General features: G+C 46.9%; 2 pseudogenes; both read right to left on the bottom strand.

Annotated features, from left to right (window-relative positions):
* Nucleotides 1–7,610: 7,610 nt before the first annotated feature.
* On the bottom strand, nucleotides 7,611–8,486 carry LOC121272898 (annotated as a pseudogene).
* Nucleotides 8,487–16,954: 8,468 nt separating this feature from the next.
* LOC121272895 lies at nucleotides 16,955–17,797 on the bottom strand (annotated as a pseudogene).
* Nucleotides 17,798–21,343: the final 3,546 nt, after the last annotated feature.

The raw sequence follows: 21,343 nt of genomic DNA on the forward strand, positions 1-21,343 counted from the left end.
GATGGTGATGGAGATGGTGCTGATGGAGATGGTGCTGATGGAGATGATGGTGATGGAGATGATGGTTATGGAGATGATGGAGATGGAGACGATGCTGATGGAGACGAAGCTGATGGAGACGATGGTTATGGAGATGATGGTGATTGTGATGGAATTGATGGAGATGATGCTGATGGAGATGATGCTGATGGACATGATGCTGATGGAGATGATGGTGACGGTGATGGAGATGACGCTGATGCTGATGACACTGATGGAGATGACACCAATGGTGATGGAGATGATGATGATAAGGATGATGCTGATGGTGATGGTGATGGTGATAATGCTGATGGTGATTGTGAAAGAGATGATGCTGATGGAGATGGTGCTGATGCTGATGCAGATGATGCTGATGGAGATGATGGTTATGGAGACGATGGTCATGGCGATGGAGTTGATGGTGATGGAGATGATGGTGATGGAGATGATGGTGATGGAGATGATGGCAATGGAGATGATGGTGATGGAGATGATGGTGATGATGGAGATCACGCTGATGGAGATCACAGGGGTGGATATCATGCTGATGGAGATCACGCTGATGGAGATGATGGTGATGATGGAGATCACGCTGATGGAGATCACGCTGATGGAGATCACGCTGATGGAGATCACGCTGATGGAGATGGAGATGATGGTGATGGAGATGATGCTGATGGTGATGCTGATGGAGATGATGCTGATGGAGATGATGGGGCTGGAGATGATGGAGGGGAAGGAGATGATGGTGATGGAGATGATGGTGATGGAGATGAGGGAAATGGTGAAAAAGGTGATGGAGATGATGGTGATGGAGATGATGGTGATGGAGATGATGGTAATGGTGATGGAGATGATAGTGATGTAGATGATAGTGATGGAGATGATGGTGATGGAGATGATGGTGAGGGAGATGATGGTGATGGAGATGATGGAGATGGTGATGAAGGTGATGGTGATGATGCTGATGGAGATAATGGTGATGGTGATGGTGCTGGTGATGGAGATGATGGTGATGGAGATGATGTTGATGATAGTGATTGTGATGTTGGTGATGGGGATGATGTTGATGGAGATGATGGTGATGGAGATGATGGCAATGGAGATGATGGTGATGGAGATGATGGTGATGATGGGGATCACGCTGATGGAGATCACAGGGGTGGATATCATGCTGATGGAGATCACGCTGATGGAGATGATGGTGATGATGGAGATCACGCTGATGGAGATCACGCTGATGGAGATCACGCTGATGGAGATCACGCTGATGGAGATGGAGATGATGGTGATGGAGATGATGCTGATGGTGATGCTGATGGAGATGATGCTGTTGGAGATGATGGGCCTGGAGATGATGGAGGGGAAGGAGATGATGGTGATGGAGATGATGGTGATGGAGATGAGGGAAATGGTGAAAAAGGTGATGGAGATGATGGTGATGGAGATGATGGTGATGGAGATGATGGTAATGGTGATGGAGATGATAGTGATGTAGATGATAGCGATGGAGATGATGGTGATGGAGATGATGGTGATGGAGATGATGGTGATGGAAATGATGGTGATGGTGATGAAGGTGATGGTGATGATGCTGATGGAGATAATGGTGATGGTGATGGTGCTGGTGATGGAGATGATGGTGATGGAGATGATGTTGATGATAGTGATTGTGATGTTGGTGATGGGGATGGTGATGATGGAGATGATGGTGATGGAGATGATGGTGATGGAGATGATGGTGAGGGAGATGATGGTGATGGAGATGGTGATCGAGATGATGGTGATGGTGATGATGGAAATGGTGAAAATGGAGATGGAGATGGTGATCATGGTGATGGAGACGATGCGGAAGGAGATGATGGTGATGGACATGATGGTGACGTTGATGGAGATGATGGTGATGGAGATGACGGTGATGGAGATGACGGTGATGATGGTGATGGAGATTATGGTGATGGAGAATATGGTGATGGAGATGTTGGTGATGGAGATGTTGGTGATGGAGATGTTGTTGAGGGAGATGTTGCTAATGGTGACGAAGCTAATTGAGATGATGGTGATGGAGAAAATGCTGATGGAGATGATGGTGATGGAGATGATGGTGATGGAGAGGAGGTGATGGAAATGATGGAGATGATGCTGATGGTGATGGAGATGATGGTGATGGAGATGATGCAGATGGAGATGATGGAGATGGAAATGATGGTGATGGAGATGATGGAGATGGAGATGATGGTGATGGAGATGATGGTGATGGAGATGATGGTGATGGAGATGATGGTGATGGAGATGAAGGTTATGGAAATGATGGAGATGATGGTGATGGAGATGATGGTGATGGAGATGATGGTGATGGAGATGACGGTGATGGAGATGACGGTGATGTAGATGATGTTGATTTTGATAATGGAGATGGTGATGATGTTGATGGTGATGATGGTAATGGTGATGAAGATGATGGTGATGGAGATGATGGTGATGGAGATGATGGTGATGGTGATGATGCTGATGGAGATGATGCTGATGGAGACGATGCTGATGGAGACGATGCTGATGGAGACGATGGTGATGGAGGTGATGCTGATCGAGATGATGCAGATGGAGATGATGCTGATGGCGATGATGCTGATGGAGATGATGGTGATGGAGATGATGGAGATGATGGGTATAGAGATGATGGTGATAGAGATGATGGTGATGGAGATGATGGTGATGGAGATGATGGTGATGGAGATGATGGTGATGGAGATTATGCTGATGGAGATGTTGCTGATGGAGATGATGCTGATGGCGATGATGCTGATGGAGATGATGGTGATGGAGATGATGGAGGGGATGGAGATGATGGTGATAGAGATGATGGTGATAGAGATGATGGTGATGGAGATGATGGTGATGGAGATGATGGTGATGGAGATGATGGTGATGGAGATTATGCTGATGGAGATGATGCTGATGGAGATGATGGTGATGGAGATGATGGTGATGATGGAGATCACGCTGATGGAGATCATGGCGATGGAGATCACGGTGAAGGATATCATGCTGATGGAGATCACGTTGATGGAGATCACGCTGATGGAGATGGAGATGATGGTGATGGAGATGATTCTGATGGTGATGCTGATGGAGATGATGCTGATGGAGATGATACTGATGGAGATGATGGTGATAGAGATGATGGGGAGAATGGAGATGATGGTGATGGAGATGATGGAGAGAATGGAGATGATGGTGATGAAGATGATGGTGATGGAGGTGATGGTGATGGAGATGATGGTGATGGAGATGATGCTGATGGAGATGATGCTGATGGAGATGATGCTGATGGAGATGATGGTGATGGTGATGCTAGTGATGGTGACGTTGGTGATGGTGATGATGCTGATGGAGATAATGATGGTGATGGTGCTGGTAATGGAGATGATGGTGATGGAGATGATACTGATGATATTGATGGTGATGTTGGTGATGGGGATGATGCTGATGGAGATACTGGTGATGGTGAAGGTGATGGAGATAATGGTGATGGTGATGGAGATGATGGTGATGGAGATGATGGTGATGGAGATGATGCTGATGCTCATGCAGATGATGGTGATGGAGATGATGGTGATGGAGATGATGGTGATGGTGATGGTGATCGTGGTGATGATTGTGATCGTGGTGATGATGGTGATGGAGATGATGGTGATGGTGATGATAGTGATGGTGATGTTGGTGATGGTGATGATGCTGATGGAGATAATGGTGATGGTGATGGTGCTGGTAATGGAGATGATTGTGATGGAGATGATGCTTATGATAGTGATGGTGATGTTGGTGATGGGGATGATGCTGATGGAGATAATGGTGATGGTGCTGGTGATGGAGATAATGGTGATGGTGATGGAGATGATGGTGATGGAGATGATGGTGATGGAGATCATGGTGATGGAGATGATGGTGATGATGGAGATCACGCTGATGGAGATCACGCTGATGGAGATCACACTGATGGAGATCACGCTGATGGAGATAACGCTGATGGAGACGGAGATGATGGTGATGGAGATGATGCTGATGCTGATGCTGATGGAGATGATGCTGATGGAGATGATACTGATGGAGATGAAGGGGATGGAGATGATGGAGGGGATGGAGATGATGATGATGGAGATGATGCTGATGGAGATGCTGCTGATGGAGATGATGCTGATGATGGTGATGGAGATGATGGTGATGGAGATGATGCTGATGGAGATGATGCTGATGGAGCTGATAGTCTTGGAAATGATGGTGATGGAAATGATGGCGATGGAGATGATGGCCAAGGTGATGGAGATGATTGTGATGGAGATGATGGTGATGATGGAGATGATGGTGATGATGGAGATGATGGTGATGATGGAGATCACGCTGATGGAGATCACACTGATGGAGATCACGCTGATGGAGATCACGTTGATGGAGGTGGAGATGATGGTGATGGAGATGATGCTGATGGTGATGCTGATGGAGATGATGCTGATGGAGATGATACTGATGGAGATGATGGTGATGGAGATGATGGTGATGGTGATGGAGATGATAGTGATGTAGATGATAGTGATGGAGATGATGGTGATGGAGATGATGGTGATGGAGATGATGGTGATGGAGATGATGGTGATGGTGATGAAAGTGATGGTGATGATGCTGATGGAGATAATGGTGATGGTGATGGTGCTGGTAATGGAGATGATGGTGATGGAGATGATGTTGATGATAGTGATGGTGATGTTGGTGATGGGGATGATGCTGATGGAGATAATGGTGATGGTGCTGGTGATGGAGAAAATGGTGATGGTGATGGAGACAATGGTGATGGAGACGATGTTGATGGAGACAATGTTGATGGAGATGATGCTGATGGAGACGATGGTGATGGAGATGATGGTGATGGACATGATGGTGATGGCCATGATGGTGATGGACATGATGGTGACGGTGATTGAGATGATGGTGCTGGAGTTGACGATGATGGTGAAGGAGATGGGAGATGGTGATGATGGTGATGGTGATGTTGATGGAGATGATGGTGATGGAGATGAAGGTGATGGAAATGATGGTGATGGAGATGATGGTGATGGAGATGTTGGTGATGGAGATGTTGGTGATGAAAATGATGGTAATGGTGATGATGTTGACGGAGACGATGCTGATGGAGGTGATGCTGTTGGAGATGATGCTGATGGAGGTGAATGTGATGGAGATGAAGGAGATGGAAATGATGGTAATGGAAATGATGGGACTGGAGATGATGGAGATGATGGTGATGGAGATGATGGTGATGGAGATGATGGTGATGGAGATGATGGTGATTGAGATGATGGTGATGGTGATGGTGATGATGGTGACGGAGACGATGCTGATGGAGCTGATGTTGACGGAGATGATGGTGATGGAGATGATGGAGATGGAGACGATGCTGATGGAGACGATGGTGATGGTGATGGAGTTGATGGAGATGATGCTGATGGAGATGATGCTGATGGAGATGATGCTGATGGACATGATGCTGATGGAGATGATGGTGATGGTGATGGAGATGACGCTGATGCTGATGACACTGATGGAGATGACACCAATGGTGATGGAGATGATGATGATAAAGATGATGCTGATGGTGATTGTGATGGTGATAATGCTGATGGTGATTGTGATGGAGATGATGCTGATGGAGATGATGCTGATGCTGATGCAGATGATGCTGATGGAGATGATGGTTATGGAGACGATGGTCATGGCGATGGAGTTGATGGTGATGGTGATGGAGATGATGGTGATGGAGATGATGGTGATGGAGATGATGGTGATGGAGATGATGGCGATGGAGATGATGGTGATGGAGATGATGGTGATGATGGAGATCACGCTGATGGAGATCACAGGGGTGGATATGATGCTGATGGAGATCACGCTGATGGAGATGATGGTGATGATGGAGATCACGCTGATGGAGATCACTCTGATGTAGATCACGCAGATGAAGATCACGCTGATGGAGATCACGCTGATGGAGATGGAGATGATGGTGATGGAGATGATGCTGATGGTGATGCTGATGGAGATGATGCTGATGGAGATGATACTGATGGAGATGATGCTGATGGAGATGATACTGATGGAGATGATGGGGATGGAGATGATGCTGATGGAGATGATGCTGATGGAGATGATACTGATGGAGATGATGGGGATGGAGATGATGGAGGGGAAGGAGATGATGGTGATGGAGATGATGGTGATGGAGATGAGGGAAATGGTGAAAATGGTGATGGAGATGATGGTGATGAAGATGATGGTGATGGAGATGATGGTGATGGTGATGGAGATGATAGTGATGTTGATGATAGTGATGGTGATGTTGGTGATGGGGATGATGCTGATGGAGATAACAAAGATGGTGCTGGTGATGGAGATAATGGTGATGGTGATGGAGATGATGGTGATGGAGATGATGGTGATGGAGACGATGGTGATGGAGACGATGATGATGGAGACGATGTTGATGGAGATGATGTTGATGGAGACGATGCTGATGGAGACGATGCTGAAGGAGATGATGCTGATGGAGATGATGGTGATGGAGATGATGCTGATGGAGATGATGCTGATGGAGATGATGGTGATGGAGATGATGGAGGAGATGGAGATGATGGTGATGGAGATGATGATGATGATGGAGATCACGCTGATGGAGATCACGCTGATGGAGATCACGCTGATGGAGATGGAGATGATGCTGATGGTGATGTTGATGGAGATGATGCTGATGGAGATGACACTGATGGAGATGATGGGGATGAAGATGATGGAGGGGATGGAGATGATGGTGATGGAGATGATGGTGATGGAGATGATGGAGGGGATGGAGATGATGGTGATGGAGATGATGGTGATGGAGATGATGGTGATAGAGATGAGGGAAATGGTGAAAATGGTGATGGAGATGATGGTGATGGAGATGAAGGTGATGGAGATGATGGCGATGGAGATGATGGTGATGGAGATGATGCTGATGGAGCTGATGCTCTTGGAAATGATGGTGATGGAAATGATGGCGAGGGTGTTGATGGCGAATGTGCTGGAGATGATGGTGAGGGAGATCAGGGTGATGGTAATGATGGTGATGGAGATGATGCTGATGGAGATCATGGTGATGATGGTGATGATAGTGATGGAGATGATAGTGATGGAGATGATGGTGATGGTGATGATGGTGATGGAGATGATGGTGATGGAGATGATGGTGATGGAGATGATGGTGATGGAGATGATGGTGATGGTGATTAAGGTGATGGTGATGATGCTGATGGAGATAATGGTGCTGGTGATGGTGCTGGTAATGGAGATGATGGTGATGGAGATGATGTTGATGATAGTGATGGTGATGTTGGTGATGGGGATGATGCTGATGGAGATAACGGTGATGGTGCTGGTGATGGAGATAATGGTGATGGTGATGGAGATGATGGTGATGGAGATGATGGTGATGGAGATGATGGTGATGGAGACGATGATGATGGAGATGATGGTGATGGAGATGATGCTGATGGAGATGATGGTGATGGAGATGATGGAGGGGATGGAGATGATGGTGATGGAGATGATGGAGGGGATGGAGATGATGGTGATGGAGATGATGGTGATGATGGAGATCACGCTGATGGAGATCACACTGATGGAGATCACGCTGATGGAGATCACGCTGATGGAGATGGAGATGATGCTGATGGTGATGCTGATGGAGATGATGCTGATGGAGATGATACTGATGGAGATGATGGGGATGAAGATGATGGAGGGGATGGAGATGATGGTGATGGAGATGGTGGTGATAGAGATGATGGAGGGGATGGAGATGATGGTGAAGGAGATGATGGTGATGGAGATGAAGGTGATGGAGATGATGGTGATGGAGATGAGGGAAATGGTGAAAATGGTGATGGAGATGATGGTGATGGAGATGAAGGTGATGGAGATGATGGCGATGGAGATGATGGTGATGGAGATGATGCTGATGGAGCTGATGGTCTTGGAAATGATGGTGATGGAAATGATGGCGAGGGTGTTGATGGCGAATGTGCTGGAGATGATAGTGATGGAGATGAGGGTGATGGTAATGATGGTGATGGAGATGATGCTGATGGAGATCATGGTGATGATGGTGATGATAGTGATGGAGATGATAGTGATGGAGATGATGGTGATGGTGATGATGGTGATGGAGATGATGGTGATGGAGATGATGGCGATGGAGATGATGGTGACGGTGATGGAGATGACGCTGATGCTGATGACACTGATGGAGATGACACCAATGGTGATGGAGATGATGATGATAAGGATAATGCTGATGGTGATGGTGATAATGCTGATGGTGATTGTGATGGAGATGATGCTGATGGAGATGATGCTGATGCTGATGCAGATGATGCTGAAGGAGATGATGGTTATGGAGACGATGGTCATGGCGATGGAGTTGATGGTGATGGAGATGATGGTGATGGAGATGATGGCGAAGGAGATGATGGTGATGGAGATGATGGTGATGATGGAGATCACGCTGATGGAGATCACAGGGGTGGATATCATGCTGATGGAGATCACGCTGATGGAGATGATGGTGATGATGGAGATCACACTGATGGAGATCACGCTGATGGAGATCACACTGATGGAGATGGAGATGATGGTGATGGTGATGATGCTGATGGAGATGATGGTGATGGAGACGATGGAGGGGATGGAGATGATGGTGATGGAGATGATGGTGATGGAGGTGATGGTGATGGAAATGATGGTGATGGAGATGATGCTGATGGAGATGATGCTGATGGAGATGATGCTGATGAAGCTGATGGAGATGATGCTGATGGAGATGATACTGATGGAGATGATGGGGATGAAGATGATGGAGGTGATGTTGATGATGGTGATGGAGATGGTGGTGATAGAGATGATGGAGGGGATGGAGATGATGGTGATGGAGATGATGGTGATGGAGATGAAGGTGATGGAGATGATGGTGATGGAGATGAGGGAAATGGTGAAAATGGTGATGGAGATGATGGTGATGGAGATGAAGGTGATGGAGATGATGGCGATGGAGATGATGGTGATGGAGATGATGCTGATGGAGCTGATGGTCTTGGAAATGATGGTGATGGAAATGATGGCGAGGGTGTTGATGGCGAATGTGCTGGAGATGATAGTGATGGAGATGAGGGTGATGGTAATGATGGTGATGGAGATGATGCTGATGGAGATCATGGTGATGATGGTGATGATAGTGATGGAGATGATAGTGATGGAGATGATGGTGATGGTGATGATGGTGATGGAGATGATGGTGATGGAGATGATGGCGATGGAGATGATGGTGACGGTAATGGAGATGACGCTGATGCTGATGACACTGATGGAGATGACACCAATGGTGATGGAGATGATGATGATAAGGATAATGCTGATGGTGATGGTGATAATGCTGATGGTGATTGTGATGGAGATGATGCTGATGGAGATGATGCTGATGCTGATGCAGATGATGCTGATGGAGATGATGGTTATGGAGACGATGGTCATGGCGATGGAAGTGATGGTGATGGAGATGATGGTGATGGAGATGATGGCGATGGAGATGATGGTGATCGAGATGATGGTGATGATGGAGATCACGCTGATGGAGATCACAGGGGTGGATATCATGCTGATGGAGATCACGCTGATGGAGATGATGGTGATGATGGAGATCACACTGATGGAGATCACGCTGATGGAGATCACGCTGATGGAGATGGAGATGATGGTGATGGTGATGATGCTGATGGAGATGATGGTGATGGAGACGATGGAGGGGATGGAGATGATGGTGATGGAGATGATGGTGATGGAGGTGATGGTAATGGAAATGATGGTGATGGAGATGATGCTGATGGAGATGATGCTGATGGAGATGATGCTGATGATGCTGATGGAGATGATGCTGATGGAGATGATACTGATGGAGATGATGGGGATGAAGATGATGGAGGGGATGGAGATGATGGTGATGGAGATGGTGGTGATAGAGATGATGGAGGGGATGGAGATGATGGTGATGGAGATGATGGTGATGGAGATGAAGGTGATGGAGATGATGGTGATGGAGATGAGGGAAATGGTGAAAATGGTGATGGAGATGATGGTGATGGAGATGAAGGTGATGGAGATGATGGCGATGGAGATGATGGTGATGCTGATGATGCTGATGGAGCTGATGGTCTTGGAAATGATGGTGATGGAAATGATGGCGAGGGTGTTGATGGCGAATGTGCTGGAGATGATAGTGATGGAGATGAGGGTGATGGTAATGATGGTGATGGAGATGATGCTGATGGAGATCATGGTGATGATGGTGATGATAGTGATGGAGATGATAGTGATGGAGATGATGGTGATGGTGATGATGGTGATGGAGATGATGGTGATGGAGATGATGGCGATGGAGATGATGGTGACGGTGATGGAGATGACGCTGATGCTGATGACACTGATGGAGATGACACCAATGGTGATGGAGATGATGATGATAAGGATAATGCTGATGGTGATGGTGATAATGCTGATGGTGATTGTGATGGAGATGATGCTGATGGAGATGATGCTGATGCTGATGCAGATGATGCTGATGGAGATGATGGTTATGGAGACGATGGTCATGGCGATGGAGTTGATGGTGATGGAGATGATGGTGATGGAGATGATGGCGAAGGAGATGATGGTGATGGAGATGATGGTGATGATGGAGATCACGCTGATGGAGATCACAGGGGTGGATATCATGCTGATGGAGATCACGCTGATGGAGATGATGGTGATGATGGAGATCACACTGATGGAGATCACGCTGATGGAGATCACGCTGATGGAGATGGAGATGATGGTGATGGTGATGATGCTGATGGAGATGATGGTGATGGAGACGATGGAGGGGATGGAGATGATGGTGATGGAGATGATGGTGATGGAGGTGATGGTGATGGAAATGATGGTGATGGAGATGATGCTGATGGAGATGATGCTGATGGAGATGATGCTGATGATGGTGATGGAGATGATGGTGATGGAGATGATGGTGATGGAGATGATGGTGATGGAGATGATGGAGACGATGCTGATGGAGATGATGGTGAGGGAGATGATGGTGATGGAGATGATGGTGATGATGGTGATTGAGATGATGGTGATGGTTATGAGGGAAATAGTGAAAATGGTGATGGAGATGGAGATGATGGTGAAGGAGATGATGGTGACGGAGATGATGGTGGCAGAGATGATGGTGACGGAGATGATTGTGACAGAGATGATGCTGAAGAAGACGATGCTGAAAAGACGATGGTGATGGAGACGATGGTGATGGACATGATGGTGATGGACATGATGATGATGGACATTATGGTGACGGTGATCGAGATGATGGTGCTGGAGATGACACTGATGGAGATGATGGTGATGGAGATGGGACATGGTGATGACGGTGATGGTGATGCTGATGGAGACGATGGTGATGGAGATGATGGTGATGGAGATGATGGTGATGGAGATGATGGTGATGAAAATAATGGTAATGGAGAAGATGGACATGATGGTGATGGAGATGATGGCGATGGAGGAGATGGAGATGATGGAGACGATGCTGATGGAGATGATGGTGATGGAGATGATAGTGAGGGAGATGGTGGTGATGGAGACGATGCTGATGGAGACGATGCTGATGGAGATGATGGTGATGGAGAGGATGGAGGGGATGGAGATGATGGTGATGGCGATGATGTTGATGGAGATGATGGTGATGGAGATGATGGTGATGGAGATGATGGTGATGGAGATGATGGTGATGATGGAGATCACGCTGATGGAGATCACGCTGATGGAGATCATGATGATGGAGATCACGCTGATGGAGATCAGGCTGATGGAGATCACGCTGATGAAGAAGGAGATGATGGTGATGGAGATGATGCTGATGGTGATGCTGATGGAGATGATGCTGATGGATATGATACTGATGGAGATGATGGTGATGGAGGGGATGGAGATGATGGTGATGGAGATGATGGTGATGGTAATGACGGTGAAGGAGATGATGCTGATGGAGATCATGGTGATGATGGTGATGATAGTGATGGAGATGATAGTGATGGAGATGATGGTGATGGAGATGATGGTGATGGAGAGGATGGAGGGGATGGAGATGATGGTGATGGCGATGATGTTGATGGAGATGATGGTGATGGAGATGATGGTGATGGAGATGATGGTGATGGAGATGATGGTGATGGAGATGATGTTGATGATGGAGATCACGCTGATGGAGATCACGCTGATGGAGATCATGATGATGGAGATCACGCTGATGGAGATCAGGCTGATGGAGATCACGCTGATGAAGAAGGAGATGATGGTGATGGAGATGATGCTGATGGTGATGCTGATGGAGATGATGCTGATGGATATGATACTGATGGAGATGATGGTGATGGAGATGATGGAGGTGATGGAGATGATGGTGATGGAGATGATGGTGATGGTAAAGACGGTGAAGGAGATGATGCTGATGGAGATCATGGTGATGATGGTGATGATAGTGATGGAGATGATAGTGATGGAGATGATGGTGATGGAGATGATGGTGATGGAGATGATGGTGATGGAGATGATGGCGATGGAGATGATGGTGATGGAGATGATGGTGATGGAGATGATGGAGATGGAGATGATGGTGATGGAGATGATGCTGATAGTGATGATGGTGATGGTGATGATGGTGATGGTGATGATGGTGATGGAGATGATGCTGAAGGAGATCATGGTGATGATGATGATGATAGTGATGGAGATGATAGTGATGGAGATGTTGGTGATGGAGATGATGGTGATGGAGACGATGGTGATGGAGATGATGGTGATGGAGATGATGGAAATGGTGAAAATGGTGATGGAGAAGGAGATCATGGTGATGGAGATGATGCTGATGGAGATGATGGTGATGGACATGATGGTGATGGAGATGGAGATGACGGTGATGGAGATGCTGGTGATGGAGATGCTGGTGATGGAGATGATGGTGATGGAGATGAAGGTGATGGAGATGATGGTGATGGAGATGAGGGAAATGGTGAAAATGGTGATGGAGATGATGGTGATGGAGATGAAGGTGATGGAGATGATGGCGATGGAGATGATGGTGATGGAAATGATGCTGATGGAGCTGATGGTCTTGGAAATGATGGTGATGGAAATGATGGCGAGGGTGTTGATGGCGAATGTGCTGGAGATGATGGTGATGGAGATGAGGGTGATGGTAATGATGGTGATGGAGATGATGCTGATGGAGATCATGGTGATGATGGTGATGATAATGATGGAGATGATAGTGATGGAGATGATGGTGATGGTGATGATGGTGATGGAGATGATGGTGATGGAGATGATGGTGATGGAGATGATGGCGATGGAGATGATGGCGGAGGTGATGGAGATAATGGTGATGGAGATGATGGTGATGGAGATGATGGTGATGGTGATGATGGTGATGGTGATGATGGTGATGGAGATGATGCTGATGGAGATCATGGTGATGCTGATGATGATAGTGATGGAGATGATAGTGATGGAGATGGTGGTGATGGAGACGATGGTGATGGAGACGATGGTGATGGAGATAATGGTGATGGAGATGATGGAAATGGTGAAAATGGTGATGGAGATGGAGATCATGGTAATGGAGATGATGCTGATGGAGATGATGGTGATGGACATGATGGTGACGGTGATGGAGATGACGGTGATGGAGATGCTGGTGATGGAGATGCTGGTGATGGAGATGCTGGTGATGGAGATGTTGGTGATGGAGATGTTGGTGATGGTGACGAAGCTGATGGAGACGATGGTGATGGAGAAAATGCTGATGGAGATGATGGTGATGGAGATGATGGTGATGGAGATGAAGGTGATGGAAATGATGGAGATGATGGTGATGGAGATGATGGTGATGGAGATGATGGTGATGGAGACGATGGTGATGCAGATGATACTGATGGAGATGATGGTGATGGAGATGATGGAGATGGTGATGATGGTGATGGAGATGATGGTTATGGTGATGGAGATGATGGTTATGGTGATGGTGATGATGGTGATGGAGATGATGGTGATGGAGATGATGGTGATGGAGATGATGGTAATGGAGATGATGGTGATGATGGAGATCACGCTGATGGAGATCACGCTGATGGAGATCATGCTGATTGAGATGGAGATGATGGTGATGGAGATGATGCTGCTGGTGAGGCTGATGGAGATGATGCTGATGGAGATGAAACTGATGGAGATGATGGTGATGGAGATGATGGAGGGTATGGAGATGATGGTGATGGAGATGATGGTGATGGAGGTGATGGTGATGGAAATGATGGTGATGGAGATGATGATGATGGAGATGATGCTGATGGAGATGATGCTGAAGGAGATGATGCTGATGGAGATGATGCTGATGATGGTGATGGAGATGATGGTGATGGAGATGGTGGTGATGGAGATGATGGTGATGGAGATGATGGAGGTGATGGTGATGGAGATGATGGTGAGGGAGATGATGGTGATGGAGATGATGGTGATGATGGTGATTGAGATGATGGTGATGGTTATGAGGGAAATAGTGAAAATTGTGATGGAGATGGAGATGATGGTGACGGAGATGATGGTGATGGAGATGATGGTGACAGAGATGATGGTGACGGAGATGATCCTGAAGAAGACGATGCTGAAAAGACGATGGTGATGGACACGATGGTGATGGAGATGATGGTGATGGACATGATGATGATGGACATGATGGTGACGGTGATCGAGATGATGGTGCTGGAGATGACACTGATGGAGATGCTGGTGATGGAGATGATGGTGATGGAGATGATGGTGATGGGGATGATGGTGATGGAGATGATGGAGGTGATGGTGATGGAGATGATGGTGATGGAAATAATGGTAATGGAGAAGATGGACATGATGGTGATGGAGATGATGGCGATGGAGAAGATGGAGATGATGGAGACGATGCTGATGGAGATGATGGTGATGGAAATAATGGTACAGGAGAAGATGGAGATGATGGCGATGGAGAAGATGGAGATGATGGAGACGATGGTGATGGAGATGATGGTGATGGAGATGATGGTGATGGAGATGATGGTGATGGAGATGATGCTGATGGAGATGATGGTGATGGAGAGGATGGAGGGGATGGAGATGATGGTGATGGCGATGATGGTGAAGGAGATGATGGTGATGATGGAGATCACGTTGATGGAGATCACGCTGATGGAGATCAAGCTGATGGAGATCACGCTGATGGAGATGGAGATGATGGTGATGGAGATGATGCTGATGGTGATGCTGATGGAGATGATGCTGATGGAGATGATACTGATGGAGATGATGGTGATGGAGATGATGGAGGGGATGGAGATGATGGTGATGGAGATGATTGTGATGGTAATGATGGTGATGGAGATGATGCTGATGGAGATCATGGTGATGATGGTGATGATAGTGATGGAGATGATAGTGATGGAGATGATGGTGATGGAGATGATGGTGATGGAGATGATGGTGATGGAGATGATAGTGATGGAGATGATGGTGATGGTGATGATGGTGATGGAGATGATGGTGATGGAAATAATGGTAATGGAGAAGATGGACATGATGGTGATGGAGATGATGGCGATGGAGAAGATGGAGATGATGGAGACGGTGCTGATGGAGATGATGGTGATGGAAATAATGGTACTGGAGAAGATGGAGATGATGGCGATGGAGAAGATGGAGATGATGGAGACGATGGTGATGGAGATGATGGTGATGGAGATGATGGTGATGGAGATGATGGTGATGGAGACGATGGTGATGGAGATGATGCTGATGGAGACGATGGTGATGGAGAGGATGGAGGGGATGGAGATGATGGTGATGGCGATGATGGTGAAGGAGATGATGGTGATGATGGAGATCACGCTGATGGAGATCACGCTGATGGAGATCAAGCTGATGGAGATCACGCTGATGGAGATGGAAATGATGGTGATGGAGATGATGCTGATGGTGATGCTGATGGAGATGATGCTGATGGAGATGATACTGATGGAGATGATGGTGATGGAGATGATGGAGGGGATGGAGATGATGGTGATGGAGATGATTGTGATGGTAATGATGGTGATGGAGATGATGCTGATGGAGATCATGGTGATGATGGTGATGATAGTGATGGAGATGATAGTGATGGAGATGATGGTGATGGAGATGATGGTGATGGAGATGATGGTGATGGAGATGATAGTGATGGAGATGATGGTGATGGAAATGATGGTGATGGTGATGATGGTGATGGTGATGATGGTGATGGAGATGATACTGATGGAGATCATGGTGATGATGATGATGATAGTGATGGAGATGAAAGTGATGGAGATGATGGTGATGGAGACGATGGTGATGGAGACGATGGTGATGGAGATGATGGTGATGAAGCTGATGGAAATGGTGAAAATGGTGATGGAGATAGAGATCATGGTGATGGAGATGATGCTGATGGAGATGATGGTGATGGACATGATGGTGACGGTGATCGAGATGACAGTGATGGAGATGCTGGTGATGGAGATGCTGGTGATGGAGATGTTGGTGATGGAGATGTTGGTGATGGTGACGAAGCTGATGGAGACGATGGTGATGGAGAAAATGCTGATGGAGATGATGGTGATGGAGATGGTGGTGATGGAGATGAAGGTGATGGAAATGATGGAGATGATGGTGATGGAGATGATGGTGATGGAGATGATGGTGATGGAGACGATGGTGATGCAGATGATACTGATGGAGATGATGGTGATGGAGATGATGGAGATGGTGATGATGGTGATGGAGATGATGGTTATGGTGATGGAGATGATGGTGATGGAGATGATGGTGATGGAGATGATGGTGATGGAGATGATGGTGATGATGGAGATCACGATGATGGAGATCACGCTGATGGAGATCATGCTGATTGAGATGGAGATGATGGTGATGGAGATGATGCTGATGGTGAGGCTGATGGAGATGATGCTGATGGAGATGAAACTGATGGAGATGATGTTGATGGAGATGATGGAGGGTATGGAGATGATGGTGATGGAGATGATGGTGATGGAGGTGATGGTGATGGAAATGATGGTGATGGAGATGATGCTGATGGAGATGATGCTGATGGAGATGATGCTGAAGGAGATGATGCTGATGGCGATGATGCTGATGATGGTGATGGAGATGATGGTGATGGAGATGATGCTGATGGTGATGCTGATGGAGATGATGCTGATGGAGATGATACTGATGGAGATGATGGTGATGGAGATGATGGAGGGGATGGAGATGAGAGTGATGGAGATGATTGTGATGGAGATGATGGTGATGGAGATGATGGTGATGGAGATGATGGTGATGGAGATGATAGTGATGGAGATGATGGTGATGGAGATGATGGTGATGGTGATGATGGTGATGGTGATGATGGTGATGGAGATGATACTGATGGAGATCATGGTGATGATGATGATGATAGTGATGGAGATGAAAGTGATGGAGATGATGGTGATGGAGACGATGGTGATGGAGACGATGGTGATGGAGATGATGGTGATGAAGCTGATGGAAATGGTGAAAATGGTGATGGAGATAGAGATCATGGTGATGGAGATGATGCTGATGGAGATGATGGTGATGGACATGATGGTGACTGTGATGGAGATGACAGTGATGGAGATGATGGTGATGGAGATGCTGGTGATGGAGATGTTGGTGATGGAGATGTTGGTGATGGTGACGAAGCTGATGGAGACGATGGTGATGGAGAAAATGCTGATGGAGATGATGGTGATGGAGATGGTGGTGATGGAGATGAAGGTGATGGAAATGATGGAGATGATGGTGATGGAGATGATGGTGATGGAGATGATGGTGATGGAGACGATGGTGATGCAGATGATACTGATGGAGATGATGGTGATGGAGATGATGGAGATGGTGATGATGGTGATGGAGATGATGGTTATGGTGATGGAGATGATGGTGATGGAGATGATGGTGATGGAGATGATGGTGATGGGGATGATGGTGATGATGGAGATCACGATGATGGAGATCATGCTGATGGAGATCATGCTGATTGAGATGGAGATGATGGTGATGGAGATGATGCTGATGGTGAGGCTGATGGAGATGATGCTGATGGAGATGAAACTGATGGAGATGATGGTGATGGAGATGATGGAGGGTATGGAGATGATGGTGATGGAGATGATGCTGATGGAGGTGATGGTGATGGAAATGATGGTGATGGAGATGATGCTGATGGAGATGATGCTGATGGAGATGATGCTGAAGGAGATGATGCTGATGGCGATGATGCTGATGATGGTGATGGAGATGATGGTGATGGAGATGGTGGTGATGGAGATGATGGTGATGGAGATGATGGAGGCGATGGTGATGGAGATGATGGTGAGGGAGATGATGGTGATGGAGATGATGGTGATGATGGTGATTGAGATGATGGTGATGGTTATGAGGGAAATAGTGAAAATTGTGATGGAGATGGAGATGATGGTGAAGGAGATGATGGTGATGGAGATGATGGTGACAGAGATGATGGTGACAGAGATGATCCTGAAGAAGACGATGCTGAAAAGACGATGGTGATGGACACGATGGTGATGGAGATGATGGTGATGGACATGATGATGATGGACATGATGGTGACGGTGATCGAGATGATGGTGCTGGAGAGGACACTGATGGAGATGCTGGTGATGGAGATGATGGTGATGGAGATGATGGTGATGGAGATGATGGTGATGGGGATGATGGTGATGGAGATGATGGAGGTGATGGTGATGGAGATGATGGTGATGGAAATAATGGTAATGGAGAAGATGGACATGATGGTGATGGAGATGATGGCGATGGAGAAGATTTAGATGATGGAGATGATGCTGATGGAGATGATGGTGATGGAAATAATGGTACAGGAGAAGATGGAGATGATGGCGATGGAGAAGATGGAGATGATGGAGACGATGGTGATGGAGATGATGGTGATGGAGATGATGGTGATGGAGATGATGGTGATGGAGATGATGCTGATGGAGATGATGGTGATGGAGAGGATGGAGGGGATGGAGATGATGGTGATGGCGATGATGGTGAAGGAGATGATGGTGATGATGGAGATCACGTTGATGGAGATCACGCTGATGGAGATCAAGCTGATGGAGATCACGCTGATGGAGATGGAGATGATGGTGATGGAGATGATGCTGATGGTGGTGCTGATGGAGATGATGCTGATGGAGATGATACTGATGGAGATGATGGTGATGGAGATGATGGAGGGGGTGGAGATGATGGTGATAGAGATGATTGTGATGGTAATGATGGTGATGGAGATGATGCTGATGGAGATCATTGTGATGATGGTGATGATAGTGATGGAGATGATAGTGATGGAGATGATGGTGATGGAGATGATGGTGATGGAGATGATGGTGATGGAGATGATAGTGATGGAGATGATGGTGATGGTGATGATGGTGATGGAGATGATGGTGATGGAAATAATGGTAATGGAGAAGATGGACATGATGGTGATGGAGATGATGCTGATGGAGATGATGGTGATGGAAATAATGGTACTGGAGAAGATGGAGATGATGGTGACAGAGAAGATGGAGATGAAGGAGACGATGGTGATGGAGATGATGGTGATGGAGATGATGGTGATGGAGATGATGGTGATGGAGACGATGGTGAGGGAGATGATGCTGATGGAGATGATGGTGATGGAGAGGATGGAGGGGATGGAGATGATGGCGATGGCGTTGATGGTGAAGGAGATGATGGTGATGATGGAGATCACGCTGATGGAGATCACGCTGATGGAGATCAAGCTGATGGAGATCACGCTGATGGAGATGGAAATGATGGTGATGGAGATGATGCTGATGGTGATGCTGATGGAGATGATGCTGATGGAGATGATACTGATGGAGATGATGGTGATGGAGATGATGGAGGGGTTGGAGATGATGGTGATGGAGATGATTGTGATGGTAATGATGGTGATGGAGATGATGCTGATGGAGATCATGGTGATGATGGTGATGATAGTGATGGAGATGATAGTGATGGAGATGATGGTGATGGAGATGATGGTGATGGAGATGATGGTGATGGAGATGATAGTGATGGAGATGATGGTGATGGAGATGATGGTGATGGTGATGATGGTGATGGTGATGATGGTGATGGTGATGATGGTGATGGAGATGATACTGATGGAGATCATGGTGATGATGATGATGATGGTGATGGAGATGATAGTGATGGAGATGATGGTGATGGAGACGATGGTGATGGAGACGATGGTGATGGAGATCATGGTGATGAAGCTGATGGAAATGGTGAAAATGGTGATGGAGATAGAGATCATGGTGATGGAGATGATGCTGATGGAGATGATGGTGATGGACATGATGGTGACGGTGAGGGAGATGACGGTGATGGAGATGCTGGTGATGGAAATGCTGGTGATGGAGATGTTGGTGATGGAGATGTTGGTGATGGTGACAATGCTGTTGGAGATGATGGTGATGGAGAAAATGCTGATGGAGATGATGGTGATGGAGATGATGGTGATGGAGATGAAGGTGATGGAAATGATGGAGATGATGGTGATGGAGATGATGGTGATGGAGATGATGGTGATGGAGACGATGGTGATGCAGATGATGGTGATGGAGATGATGGTGATGGAGATGATGGTGATGGAGATGATGTTTATGGTGATGGAGATGATGGTGATGGAGATGATGGTGATGGAGATGATGGTGATGGAAATGATGGTGATGATGGAGATCACGCTGATGGAGATCACGCTGATGGAGATCACGCTTATGGAGATCACGCTGATGGAGATGGAGATGATGGTGATGGAGATGATGCTGATGGTGAGGCTGATGGAGATGATGCTGATGGAGATGAAACTGATGGAGATGATGGTGATGGAGATGATGGAGGGGATGGAGATGATGGTGATGGAGATGATGGTGATGGAGGTGATGGTGATGGAAATGATGGTGATGGAGATGATGGAGGTGATGGTGATGGAGATGATGGTGATGGAAATAATGGTAATGGAGAAGATGGA

This window comes from Carcharodon carcharias, chromosome 36 (assembly GCF_017639515.1).
Source record: "Carcharodon carcharias isolate sCarCar2 chromosome 36, sCarCar2.pri, whole genome shotgun sequence".
Taxonomy (NCBI): Eukaryota; Metazoa; Chordata; class Chondrichthyes; order Lamniformes; family Lamnidae; genus Carcharodon; species Carcharodon carcharias.